We start from the raw sequence: 14,549 nt of genomic DNA, 5'->3' as shown, positions 1-14,549 counted from the left end.
TGGCCTGAGACTTTCAGCACTGGAGTTTACAGGCAGTTGGGTAGAGCTGGGTCTTGGTGCTGAGATGAGGACCCCTGGGAGGCCTCACTCCAATTGATATTCCCTGGGGTCTGTGGTTCTTTGTTAGTCCAGCGGTTTGGACTCAGAGCTCCCACCACAGAAACTCGGGCCTGGGAACCAAGATCCCGCAAGCTTCATGGCACATTAAAAAAAAAAAAAAAAGGAAGAAAGAAAGAAGAAAAGGAGCAGTACAATATCAAAGAATAAAAAGCAAAATAAAATTTGAAAGCTAAAAAACATATTAGGAAAAATAAAACTATAATTGAAACAACTGCAACAATGTAAATTAAAACCACAAGAGAAAAAAGAAAAAAAAAAGGTGGGGGGAATCAACCCAAAAGTGGAGATCACTAACGAAGTATAAAGAATAAAATTAAATTAGAAAAATAAAAGGTTTATTAGGAAAAATAAATTTATAAAAGAATCAACAACAATGAATCAAGCAGGTTAAATAGCACCCCAATCTAAAAGAGGAGAAAAGAAAAGAAAAGAAAAAAAAAGTCTTGGCTGTGGTGGGTAGTTTGTGGGGCGGTGGAACTTAGGCAGGGTCAGAGTTTAGGGTGGGGTGGGACCTTGTCGTGTGGGTGGACGATGTTTGAGTGTGGGGCGGGGTGTAGGCGGGGTGACGTTCAAGCGTGGGGCGGAGCCTCTGCTTAGGACCTGCGTGGAAGGGGAGAGGCAACATGTCCATAGGAGGGCCCCTGGAGTGTGGAGTTCTGGAGTTTGGAGGTAAGGCCCTGAGTGAGGGTGTGTGGGTGGGGTTTAAGCCCAGCCCATTGAAGGGGGTCTCGAGTGTAGAGGTGGGGCCCTGGGTGGGAGTGCAGAGGTGGGGCTTGGGCTGTGCGCAGCAGGAGAGAGGCTCCGAGGGCAGAGGATTTGGCCCCAGAGGCCAATAGGCTTCCTGCTGCCTAAGTAGACAGGGAAAGTGCTGGCCACGTTCTCTTCCGTTCCTTCGTGCCCCTCCCCCACTGTCTCCCCTGTCGCTGCTGGACCCCTAACCGTGGGTGGGTCCCGCTGGGTGTAGGATCTCCTCCCTTCCCCCAGCTGCCCCTCAGGGGTGCCCATCCCGGAGATCTGGCCTTTACTTTTGCTCCCCTTTCCGTCCCTCCCACTTCCTCAGGACCTGCGCGGCTGGAGGGGGCCTCGGTGGGCGGAGGAGCAGTCCCGGGATCTCAACAGGTTCCTGGGGGTCCGAGTGGGCAGGGGAAACCTGGCCACACTCCCTTTTTTTTTTTTTTTTTTTGCGGTACGCGGGCCTCTCACTGTTGTGGCCTCTCCCGTTGCGGAGCACAGGCTCCGGACGCGCAGGCCCAGCGGCCATGGCTCACGGGCCCAGCTGCTCCGCGGCATGTGGGATCTTCCCGGACCGGGGCACGAACCCGCGTCCCCTGCATCGGCAGGCGGACTCTCAACCACTGCGCCACCAAGGAAGCCCAACACTCCCTTTTGATCCTCTGCCCTCCCAGTGGTTCCCCAACATCCCCCTTCCGGCGTGGGATCCCTTCCCCTCCCCCAGCCCCCCCTCAGGGGTGCCAGTCCCGTCCTGCCTCCACTTCTCCTCTCCCCACGCCCCACGTCCTACTCCGTCACTGGGGGTTCCTCTCATCCCCTTAGCTGTCTGTGGCCCCCTACCAGTGCCTGGTAGGTGCCCTCGTTTTGAGATGTGAATTCTGCGTCCTCCTAGTACGCCATCTTGACTCCGCCCACCCCCCCTCCCCAGGGAAGGGTTTTTAAAGACAGTGTGAGGGAGAGGGTCACGGGTTGTGTGATCAACTTGTGCACAATTCTCTGATTGGTTAATGGTGAAGTAACAAGGTGATGTTTCAGAATCCCAATCATCTACCTTGTGGTTTCAACAAGTCTGGGGTCTGTATCCTGTTGGTCAGCTTTCCGTTTACTTCTTCCACCTGGTGGGGGTTTTAGTATCTGCAAAACTACTCAAGGATACGGCTTAGGATATTATCTGTAGCCCTTGAGGAAAAACTAAAGGTCCTGGACTTTGTTCTGTGGCTAAACTATTACTGCTTTTTCTTGCTTGACTTCTTTCCTTTGTTTCTACATTTTCTCACTTCTCTGATTAAATTTACTCTTTGGAACTCGGGGAAGGCCTAGGAGGCTTAAGTTTTTCTACAAACAAGAAGCAGAGAACATGGGGGAGTCTGGTCCTGGGAAACCCCCACACGGTCCTGCTTGATTTCAATAACTTCACCCAATCACATCATACCCCCCTATTCAACATTAGATAAACCTTTTAAATCTAGAAATGTAATGAACACTTTGTACCTTAGCATATTCAGGAATCCCTAAATCCCAAGAGCTAAAATTACAAGGCTAAAAGTAATCTTGAGTACAATAACTTGAAACCAAATTTTATCTCCTTTGAGGCACTATAATTTGAAAAGGAAAAAACTTGAAGAGTAATGAAATACTCTAATCCACAGATAAAGCATCCCCTAAATCATTAGACCTTTTTACAAGTAGGCATAACATACCCTGAACAATATAACTAAAAAAAAATTCTTTTTAGAAAACAGATATACTGACTATTCTTTTTTGGTATCTAAACTATTCACTCAGAGAAAATATGGAAATGCCACTTTCTGTTTTTAAAAAATGAGTTCTCTGATTTGCATAACCTGGAAAATCCCAGCTCTCATTCCTAAAAATCCTTTGTTTATTTTCTTGAAGATTAAAAAATTATAATTTTCATTATTAAAACACTTTTTATTATCATTGGTAGATGGAATAAAGTACATGTAAATTTGTTTTCTGAAAAATTTCAGAAAAAATAAATTGTATCTAAGCGGTATACTTTTCAACACAAGGGAGAACCGTTTTAAAAAATGTAGGCTTCCATTTGCTTATTAAAGATATTCCCGCTGAAATTTTGAAATTCTAAAAAATCATGACACCCAATTATTAATTCAGGCTTATTAACAGCCACATGTGGTTCATAGCAACATCCTGGTCTACTCTAGACAACCTTGTGGTTTCAAATAATAAACAGTAAGGAATGAAGGAGACAGTAATTGCCATTCACCACAGTGAAGCCTGCAGAACTTTCATCCATGTTCAGGCAAGCCACGTGATGGTGGCTGAAAAGCAAGAAGGAAATGAACAATCGTGGAAGGCTTAATATGAATTAGGAACACTCTTGAAAAGTATCTCACTAAATCTTCACAACAAACTTTAAACATGGATTATTATTCCCATGCAAAATGGGAGGAAACCAAAGCTCAAAGACGTAAGTAATTCGCCCAGAGTGTGTGAGTGAGTGATCAGAGGGGCCTTCAGGTATGTGCGCTTGAACTGCACTGGACAGCCTCACCATGACAGGTCTCTGTGTTTTAAGATCCCACTGTATTTCTGAGCCCTCCCTGGAGACACTGATGGCTCTGTTAGCAGGCCTGGCCTGCAGCAGGAGAGCTCAGTTGAGTTTGCATCCAGATTGTGAGGCTCAGCTTTGCATATGTGAGTAATAAAGCCGGTCAGAGTCAAAACTGTGAAGTTGGCAGCCATGGTCTTTACCGCCTCCACCCTACTTTCCTCTGAGATACCCTCATGCCTTGCAGATGTGTGGCCTCTCCAGCCTTGCCTTCCCCTACAGACCACAGACGGTCTGGAGTTAACAACCACCTGAGCGCCTGCCTCACCCCACTCTCCACCAAACGGTCAATTCCTGAAGGACACAGAGCGTCTCATTTCCCTATTCTCTAGGGTACTTAACCCAGAGTGGGTGCTCGGTGAATATTTGTAGAAAAAAATATGAATTAGGAAGTGGACCTCCCTCCCAACACTAATCAAAATATTGTAGGCTGGTATTTCCCTCCTACAATTTTTGTTTGTTAGGTTAAGAAACAACTAATAATATGTGCTTTTAACTTATTAAGGATTGACTCACTGCTTGACCCTCTCAGGTCCTCTCTATCAGTATTGTGTGTGTGTGTGAAGACTAAATACCTGCTCCTTGTAGTATATCCACTGGCTGCTTTAAACATGGGCATTTTGGCACAGGTTCTTAGAGAGGGCAGTACCTCCGTGAAATGGAATTTGGAACAATCACAATGTCTGTGGGCAAGGCCAGTGCACTAGTGCCTAGCGTGGTCTGGTTAACAAGAACAGCAGGCAGAAAGTGGAGTGAATTCTCATACTACACACTTGCCATACATGTTATTTCATTGAATCCTCATAACATTCTTTGAGACCAGTACTATTCCAATTTTATCTAAGAAAAAATCAGGGCTAGAGAAGTTATCAGTTTTGCCAAGACTAGAGATGGAATAACTGGTAGAGATAGGATTCAGATCTGGCCTGGTGGTAGCTCTCTTCCTCTCTTTTCTTTTTCTTTTTCTTTTTTTTTTTTTTTACTATGCCTGAATCCCCTGCTCCTCAAAGTTGTTATCCAAGCAGCAGCCAGAGGACCAAAGAGTTAGTCTAATGCAAAGAAGCATAGTATGAGGACTAGAGTGGTCAGCCCTCTATTCATACGACCAGAGAGAGAAATTTTGGGGTAGAGGAGAAACAAAATTTGGGGCACAACTGCCAACGCCTTGGCAAGGACCCCACCTGATACCCCACCAAGAGCACCCCTCCCCTTGCCATAGAAGCTCTTGCCCATGGTGACCACAAGACTATCTGGGAATCTGCACCAGCCAGGTATCCCCAAGACACCCTCCCCAATGAGGACCTGGGGGGTTTCTACAACAAAATCTCAGTAAAGATTCCATTTAATAAGAAGTTCATTTCATATGCCCTCAAGATATTTCAATTCTATGTAAACGTCACAACATAAAAATAAAAATTCAAAACAATAGTGTGGCTGATTAAATGGATAGTGGAAAGAATGGAAGCCTGAAAGACAGGAGAAAGACCTGTCTTGTCTCTAAAACACCAACTCTGAAATCTTGGGTCAACCCTAATCGTTCTGAACCTCAGTTTTCTCAGCAATAAGATTGTCATGATGATACCTAGTTTTTAAGATACTTGTGAATATTAGATGAGGTAATGTATATAAAACATATAGTAGAGGTTCAATGAATTATGGCTCTTATTATAATAGAGACCCCTATATATTAAAAAGAGGTTGTTGTTATTTTAAAAGAAAGTCGTGAATACTGACAACCAGCCTGAGACTCACTAAGAGGAATTCATAATAAAATACCCTCAATTACCTTCTGGGTGATCAAAATGTAGTTGGATACTGTGAGGAATTTTACAGTCTGTAAAATTGTCCTGTGGGCACGAAGACAATAGGGCTTGTACAGTTAGGTGGACTCACGGCTGTTCAAATACCATACTGAAGATTATTATATATCAGTCTTATGGTAAATATCTAGTGCTTTGCTTCATTTTTAGAAATGTATTTTTTAATGATTGCAAATAATATATGTTCATTCTAAGAATTTAAAAATCTTAAACATTATAAAGAAATGAAAATCACCCCAAACCCCAATATTATCATTGATTTTAGATCCTTCCAGTCTCTTTATATTTTCGGTCTCCAAATGCACGTTTGCATATATATGTACAACCACAAATTGGTTATGCATTATACACAAATTTTTATAACTTGCTGTACACACAAAATATTTTATGACTATTAAACATTTTTCTAAAATGGTTTCTAGTGGCTGCCTCATGTTGTATCTTATGAATTTATTATATTTTATTTAACCAATTCTTAACTGGAATTTTACTCTTGTTTTTAATATTTTATCATTTTAAATATCAGTGATGAATATAATTGTAGACAGCCTTTGTGCATGTTTATTATTTATAAAATAATTTTTATTTTCTATGACACATTTGTAAATTTGCTGAGGTAAACAAAGTGCACATTTTCGTAGCTTTTGATATTTATCTCAATATTGTCCCTCACTGTTTCAATTTTGCTTATTAAACTACCCATTTTACTCAAATCCACAAACTCTGGGTATTAGGATATAAAATGCTACTAAATGATTACTTTAATTTATACTTTCTCAAACTTGGGCATTTGAGCACTTTCCGTATATTTATTGAACATTTGTTTTTCCTTTTTAAAGAATTGTCTATTCATAAACTTTTCCCATAATTCAGTTGGTCTTTATCATAATTTCAGATGATTTGGAAGAGCTCTTGAAAGACTAAGGGTATAAATCTTTGGGAGCTACCATCTATTGTAAATATTTTTCTTAGTTAATCACTTGTGTTTTATTTTTGCTTAAGGTGTTTTGATTTTCAACATCTGTGTTGAGACATTTTTCATTATCAAATGTACAAATCCTCAAAAGAAAAGAGAGAACAAGACTCATATAAAACAGATAACCTAAAAATGTGGCAGAAATAAATGTTCTTTGGTTATGACAAAAAATGTAAAATTGTTTAAATTTCTTATTAAAAAATAATCTCAAAGTGGGTCAAAAAATCTAAATCCAAATTTATAGGAGGCAGTCATCAAAAGTGCTATCTGTTTAAGGTAAAAGGATAGTAAAAAATGCATCAGTTAAGGGCTGATAACAAACAAATAATGCTTGCAATATTGTCGTAAGAAAAATTAGAATTCAAGGCAAAAAAAAAAAAGGAAGAACCATTAAGAGAACAGAGAAGCACATTTTCTACCAATAAGGGAACAATCTATTAGAAATACATGCTAGTAACAAAACTCTATGAGTTGAATAGTTAAGAATCAAAATATATAAATCAAAAACTATTAGAAATTCAAATCAACAGAAACATAATTTTATTGTAATAACAGAACTTACCACTCAGTCTTTGACAGTTCAAGTAGGTGAGTGACAATAGCAATTAAAAAAAAAAGATAAAAATGATCTGGTTGATCTTATTAATAAAAATTAGCAAGTAGACATATATCAAACTCTGTGGCCAAAATAAAGCCCAGATGGTCCCCAACTTATGGTGGTTCAATTTAACAATTTTTCAACTTTATGATGGTGTGAAAGCGATATGCATTCAGTAGAAACTGTAATTTAAATTTTGATCTTTTCTCAGGCTGGTGATATGCTGTATAGCCAGCCAGGAGATCATGAGAGTAAGCAACTGATAAACTCACAACCATTCTGTAACCATATAGTCATTCTGTTTTTCATGTTGGTACAGTGTTCAATAAATTAAAGGATATATTTAACACTTCATTATAAATAAGCTTTCTGTTAAATGATTCAGATCAACTGTAGGCTAATGTAATTGTTCTGAGCATGTTTAAGGTAGACTGGGCTAAGCTATGATGTTCTATACTGTAAGTGTATCAAATACATTTTCAACTTATGATATTTTCAATTTATGATGGACTTATCAGGGCATAATCCCATGTAAGTCAAGGAAGCTCTGTACCTCTTTTTTTTAAGCACCCACTTAAAACTTATGAAAATTACATTGTACTCACAAAGGCAACATAACTTCAATAAAGTAGTTATACTGTGTACAATGTGATCACAAAGCAATGACACTAGACATTACTAACAAAGAATAAACAAATAGAATAAAATGAGCTAGAGGATTTTTTTTTACATAAACATTTCTCAACAACTTGTGTCAAATAATAAATTTAAACTTTGTTTACTAATTAGATCCAAATTATTGACAGAGTCAAATACAAGACTTTAAATGATTTAATTACTAGCAAGCTATAATGAATAAAAAGATAAATTTGAATCCTGAATGTGTGCTTCAAATGGTAATTGCACAAGCATAGAAAGGGGGATATTTCACGAGCACAAGCTTAGTAAGAACCTGCACTGTCTCATGGAGGATGAAGAAACCAACGCAATCTTGGACTATGTTAATAGGCATTAATTGACTGGATAAATGCCAGAGATGATCCCCATTCTACTATGTATGGTGTCAGCCTCCACTTCTCTCCCATATCCCACCTCAGGTGTAGAAAACATCATATAGCTCAATGGAAGGAGAAATAAAGAGGAAATACTAAAAATATTGGAAAGAGTAAAGCAATCTCTCATTTTCCTTTTTCTGCCCCACTTCCAGGGTCAAGACAGCGTAAAATATGGTGGGATGAAGCAAAGATGATGGCTATCTTGTCAAAAGAGATAAAGAGATGAGGAATGCTTTTGCCATCTCTTACTTTCATTTCTCCCAGGGATGGTGATTTTGCAAAAGTGTGCATTTGGGGCTGGAGGATTCCTTTTCATTAGGAAGCTTTTTTTTTTTTAACTTTAAGTATTTCATTTATTTTTCTTTGAATTTTTATTGAAGTATAGTTGATTTACAATGTTGTGTTAGTTTCACTTGTGCAGCAAAGTGAATCAGTTACACATATACATACATCCACTCTTATTTTTTTTTTAAAGATTCTTTTCCCATGTAGGCCATTACAGAGTATTGAGTAGAGTTCCTTGTGCTATACAGCAGGTTATTATTAGTTATCTATTTTATATATAGTTGTTTAGGCAGAGAAGACCAGCAGGGTAGAGACCCAGGAGAGAGTGCAAGGAGGAGCTGGCTATGTGTGAAACCTCTTAGACCTGTTTTGTGTTGTTGTTGTTGTTTTATTTATTTTTTGTTTATTTATTTTTGGCTGCATTGGGTCTTCATTGCTGCGCGTGGGCTTTCTCTAGTTGCAGCGAGCGGGGGCTGCTCTTTGTTGCAGTGCACGGGCTTCTCATTGCGGTGGCTTCTCTTGTTGCAGAGCACGGGCTCTAGGCGCGCAGGCTCAGTAGTTGTGGCACACGGGCTCAGTAGTTGTGGCACACGGGCTTAGTTGCTCCGCGGCATGTGGGATCTTCCCGGACCAGGCCTCAAACCCGTGTCCCCTGCATTGGCAGGTGGTTTCTTAACCACTGTGCCACCAGGGAAGCCCTAGACCTGTTTTTAAGAGTGACAAGAAAAGGGCATGCTCAAGTTTCCTCCTAACTAGCTTATCATAGTGGGAAAGTTAAGAAGGGATTCAGGACAGAAGCGTGATCACAGAAGGAAGAAAGTGCATGTGGCCGAGATGACCTCCAGCTGCATTTTATGGGTATCTTGAGCTCAGTAGGCAGCAGGACAGCAGACAGATGCAGAAAATGAGAATGCCAAAGTCACTGATCAGGCTAGGTCAAAGGAATGTATTCAGGGTTAAGTGCCACATTTTAAGTAGAGAAGGTGCTAAATCAGAGAAATTCTAGAAAAAGAACTGGGGCTGAGAAAGGGTCTGAACACCTCATTCTATGAGGAAACGTTAATGATTAGCCTGCAAAAAGGTGAATTGTGTCAGGTGACTTCATTAGCATATGAGAGGCTTCCATGTCTCCATTGTTTCAAAAGAGTAAAACAAGGTGGGAAATGGTCCAGATTATAAGGCGGCCAAATATGCCTCCAAATTAGGAATGTTATAATAATTCTAAGATGAAAGGGTTGCCTTATGGAGCTAATGGCCATGTCTAAAATAAAAGGTTATCTTACAGTTCATAAAAGGAATTTATGGCATCCCTGTTCTCATTCATTCATTCATGCATTCATTTTATTAAACATCTAGCGTGAGCCAGGCCTATGATAGGTGCTGGGGAGACCAAGAAGAATAAAACATGGTCTGGCAAACGAGTTCTCATCCTCTGGAGGATACTGAAAGGGTGGTGGGAAGGAAACCAACAGAAGGGGAACCCACCCAGACTGGCAGGACTTGACTTAGGTAATTCTAGGAGAAGAGGTGTTGGAAAAGATGCGCCAGACCTCAGAACCTCCCTCTGCAATGTGTTAGCAGCCACACAGGTGAAGACTGAGGGGCCAAGGCCCTCCGGAGGAAGGGCTCCCCAGGTCCAGGAGGGTGAGCTTGTAGGCCTGGAACCTTAATCGAGATCTCCCTCTGAGCCCTCAGGATTATCAACATACAAATAACCAACTTAGTCATGTCAGGGCTGATGGCCTTGTGAAAAGTTGAAAATAATATATACTGCCGTAAATATAATCTCTACTAGATGCTCATACAGTTTACACTCGCCAAAGTGCCTGGCTGCCGTGCCAATAAGAGCGTCTGCATGAGGACAAAAGGGAAAACAAAGCCCTAATTTTTTTGACCTTTGACTAGCATAAGGAGGGTAGGCTTTGCCAGCGTCAGCCTCATAAAAATAACTGTGGGCACGGGAAGAGGAAAAGGAAAAAAGTGGGCAGAATGATAAAGGAAGATAAAGTTAAGCACTGTACATGTAACCAACATCTACTTCAAGTCAGTACAATGTATCACAATTGTTTTTCACTACATACCATTTTCTGGCAGTACCCACAGGGGAAGATGGTAAGGTCACCAATGTGGGTAGATGGCATTAAGGCCCACTGAGTGAGGATACTCCAGCACCCTGAGTTCTCTCTCTCTCTCTCTCTCTCTCTCTGTCTCTCTCTTTCTCTCTCTCTCTCTCCTTCTCTCTACATAAATAGATGATAGATAGATATATAAATAGATAGATAGGTGAGACATTACTCAGTAAGAGTTTGTGGCCTCACACCTTTACTCCACTTCTTTGGTCACCGTTCAAATGCACATTCTTTGGAAAAATAACATATTATTCTAGTAGACGTTGATACTCTCTAGGGCTGGGGTACTATGGGGTATCACAGCACTTCAAAGCTTGACTTGAGAGGGGTTGAGGAGATGAAATGAGAATCTGTGTAAACCGATGAGCACGGTGTTGCCCATATAGGGGGTGAAGGCTGGTTTCCACCTTCCACAGCTCTGCCTCCTGTGTCTTGCTGCTCCCCTCAAAAGCGTAAAAGAATCATGTTGCTGGAGTCATGCTAATTCTCTAACTAAGTGGTCCAGGCTTGGGGTGACGACAAGAATAAATTCCTGGTCTGCCTCTCTTTTTTACCGTAACATGTTATCCTGACAACTATGTACCGCTCCCTTCCTCTTGGCAAAGGATAATCCCCCCTAAAGTGCTGATTCCCCAGAGAAAATGAGCTTTCAAGCCTTGGTTTCTCTTCCATTTCACTCAACTACATTAAATTCAACTCAACACCTCTTCAGTGTCTTTTAAATAGTATATGCTACACTGGGCTCAGCTACCTAAAGTTACAAAGCGCGCAACCGTGGCATTCCTGGACACCTAATAAATTCTGAGAGACTCAGGCCAGGCTAAGTGTGGTTGGAGGGCTTCTCGTAGATCGGTCTCACTTCACTCCTCGCTTTTAACCCAAGGTCCAGAGGGAACGCTGTAAGTCAGCCTTCACTCGTAGGCCTTACAGAGCTCTGCACATGCTCAATTCTTTTTTGGTTTTATCACAATTCTAGATTCGAATGAAACAGCCACACTGCTGCCTTTGAAGCCCAGATTAACTCAGTTTGCTGTGAGGCCATGATGAAGTTTATCCGATATCAAGGATTTGGCAATGGAGGCATTAAAAGGTAGGCACATCTTTTCCTGTGACCGTAGGGTGTGGCTAAAGCAATAAACCTACTTTATTTCCAGACACAACTAGCATTTTGGAAAATTGGCTCATGCTTACAAAATTACCAGCTCAAGGAAAATTCTTGCCATCCAGGCATCTTTTCCACTGGCCCCCCAATGTGTTTTGATTAATGCTCAGTACACATCTCTTGTTTTGAAATGGCTTAAAACGATGACGGTGTGATCAGAAAAGAGATGCAAGACATATTATCTGTGGAAGTTCCAGAGTTTTGAAAGGTATCAAGGGTGTGTGTATTCTAGTCCAACCTATAGAGAACTTAAGAGGTAACAGGTACACAGGCAGGTGGACTTGGCCCTCATGTGACCACAGCCTTCTGTGACATCACCTAAGTTTCCTAGCCTCTCATTCTTGCAGAGAATTTTTCAGGAAGACAGTACAACACTGATGCCGAGTCCTCAGGGTGACACATCTGTGCCTGTTAAGGGGAGGCTACCTTATTAATTCAAAGATTTTAACCCTAATACCTAACCCTCACTGAGCCTGTACCATGTGGAACTACGTATGCAATGCACTTTACATGAATTGTCTTATGCAAGATAGATAATATTATTATATCTAAGTTATGAGATCAGAAAACTTGGGTTTAGAAAGTCATTGAAACAATACCCCCAGTAAAAGGCAGTGACCAGGCCTCACTGAACTCAGAGCCACACTCTTAATGGCTGTGCTGGGCTTCCACAGGGAGAAGAAACACTTTAGAGTCAGGACAGCCTGGCCACTATGATCCCCTACAAGACCAATCTCTCTCTTCTTGTGCCATAAGCCAGATTGTTTTGATCAAGCAGAATATAATGTACTCACACCCCTACACGTATACTTTTCACATAGAAAGTCCTCATGGATGTATACAGAAACTAAGGACATTTACGAACCGTCACATCTGTGGGAAAAATGTACTTCGCTATAGGGCTTGTCTCAATGTAAAGTGATAACGGGATTACCAATTTCTTGCAATTTGGAGAATTCTGGTAAGTCTTTTCTCCCTTCTCAGAAAATATAACATACTGATGTTGGAAAGCATATTGTATACAGTCCACTCTTTTGCTGAGGACTGCCATTTCTGTGGTATCCCTCTTCTAAAATGCAAACATTACTGAAGAGTAACATATGAAGTCATGGACAACTTCGTGTAAATAGTTTTATTAAAACCTTCATTGACTATGAGCCAGAGAAAGTGTTTGCAGTGTTTGAATACACAGTGGGTCTCAGCAAAAACCAGACTGAAAAAATCCAATAGGTATCTAGGATTCATCTCAAAACCAGTGAACAAGTTTGCAGACTGACCAGCATACAAGGGGTGATGGTACATCTTCCGTTTTAAGGGGGAGCTAGATGTTTCTGTTTTCTAACATAGCAGTAACTTTCTTAATGCAATTTTGATATCTGGATTATTTCCAGATGTTATCTGTGGCCTCTAGGCATTTTCAACATTCTCACAGTCTATGCCTAATAAATAATTTGCTTACAATAAAACACACTGGGATATTTTCTAAACTTTCCTACTGAATAAAAAGATAGACCTGGACATCCATTTCTGGGAAGATGGAGTAGACATGTCTTTCTCCATTCCTCCTACTAAGTACAACTAAAAACCATGGACGTTATATATAAAACAAACAGAAGAAGACTCTGAAAGGCGGAGAGAAGATGGCAGATTGGCTATGGAAATCAGGACCCAAGAAACAACACAGCAGTGAGTTCTCTGGATTTTCTTTTTGCTTCCTATATCCCAAACCGAAAGCTGGAAAAGTCGAAAACAACGAAATACCAATGGGTTCAGATTAAAAAGCCCCCCAAAAGTTTGCTCTCTCCCTAGCCAAAGGGTCATAAAAGGGAGGAAAGAAAGGAAGGAAGGAAGGAAGGAAGGAAGGAAGGAAGGAAGGAGGGTGGGAGGGAACACATTTATACACGTGCTCTATCCAAGCCAAACATCAGAGAAAACCTGTAGCATCACCTACGCACGCCAGCAAAGGCTCAGTGGGAGCCTAGACTTCCACCCTCATGAAGCTGTAACAGGGCACCTCAACACCCTCACCAGGATGTTGTCAGAGAAGGCTAAATATGGAATGGAGTTTTCATCCCCACCTGGTGGTAATAAGCCGTTCGGCCCATACAGTGTCCATGGAGACCATGTGGGAGGTGTGGACTGCCGCCCTCAGCTAGAGGAATGAAGGGCTCCCTCCCCGTTGGGGTGGTGTCAGAGGACACATCATGGAGAGTTGGGTCTTTCCAGGGGTAACAAAGCCCCAAAACACAGCCACAAAAACTCAAACAGTCCTATTAGAAAGTAGGCAAAGGACGTGAAGAGATATTTTATCAAGAATATAGAGATGGGGCTTCCCTGGTGGCACAGTGGTTGAGAGTCCGCCTGCCGATGCAGGGGACACGGGTTCGTGCCCCGGTCTGGGAGGATCCCACATACCGTGGAGCAACTGGGCCCGTGAGCCACGGCTGCTGAGCCTGCGCGTCCGGAGCCTGTGCTCCGCAGCGGGAGAGGCCACAACAGTGAGAGACCCGCGTACCACAAAAAAAAAAAAAAAAAAAAGAAGAATATAGAGATAGCAAATAAGTACATGAAAAAATGGTCACCATCATCAGCCATTAGAGAAATACAAACTAAAACCACAATAAGATATCACTTCACAGCTCTGAGAATAGCTAAAATTAAAAATGGTGACAATATCAAATGCTGGTGAGGATTCAGAGAAACTGGATCTCTCTCATTGCTGCTGAGGATGTAAAATCCTACAACCATTCTGCAAAACTGTGGAGTTTTCTTTAAAAAATTAAACACGCAGCTACCATGTGGCCCAACAATTGTACTCTGGGTACATCTTTTTTTCCCCAGGGAAAATAGGCATGTTCACGCAAAAACCTATACATATATTTTTATAGCAGCTTTGTTTGTGAAAGCTCCAAACACGAAACAACCCAGAAGTCCTTCAACAGGTGAATGATTAAACAAACTGAGGTACATCCATACCATGAAGCAATAAAACAAACTGTTGCTCTACAGAACGGCTTGGGTGACTCTCCAGAGAACTACGCCCTGTGGAAAAAGCCAGTCAGAAACAGTTGCATACTGC

At 41.4% G+C, this 14,549-nt stretch overlaps 1 long non-coding RNA gene across 1 annotated transcript in view; it reads left to right on the top strand.

Annotated features, from left to right (window-relative positions):
- Nucleotides 1–13,015: 13,015 nt before the first annotated feature.
- LOC132530821 (uncharacterized) overlaps nucleotides 13,016–14,549 on the top strand; it is a 112,199-nt gene continuing 110,665 nt past the window's right edge. The window contains exon 1 of the long non-coding RNA XR_009543903.1: nucleotides 13,016–13,156. This is a non-coding gene — a long non-coding RNA (uncharacterized LOC132530821). The remainder of the gene's footprint in view (nucleotides 13,157–14,549) is intronic.

Source organism: Lagenorhynchus albirostris, chromosome 12 (assembly GCF_949774975.1).
Source record: "Lagenorhynchus albirostris chromosome 12, mLagAlb1.1, whole genome shotgun sequence".
Taxonomy (NCBI): Eukaryota; Metazoa; Chordata; class Mammalia; order Artiodactyla; family Delphinidae; genus Lagenorhynchus; species Lagenorhynchus albirostris.
This window is presented reverse-complemented; position numbering and strand designations above follow the sequence as displayed.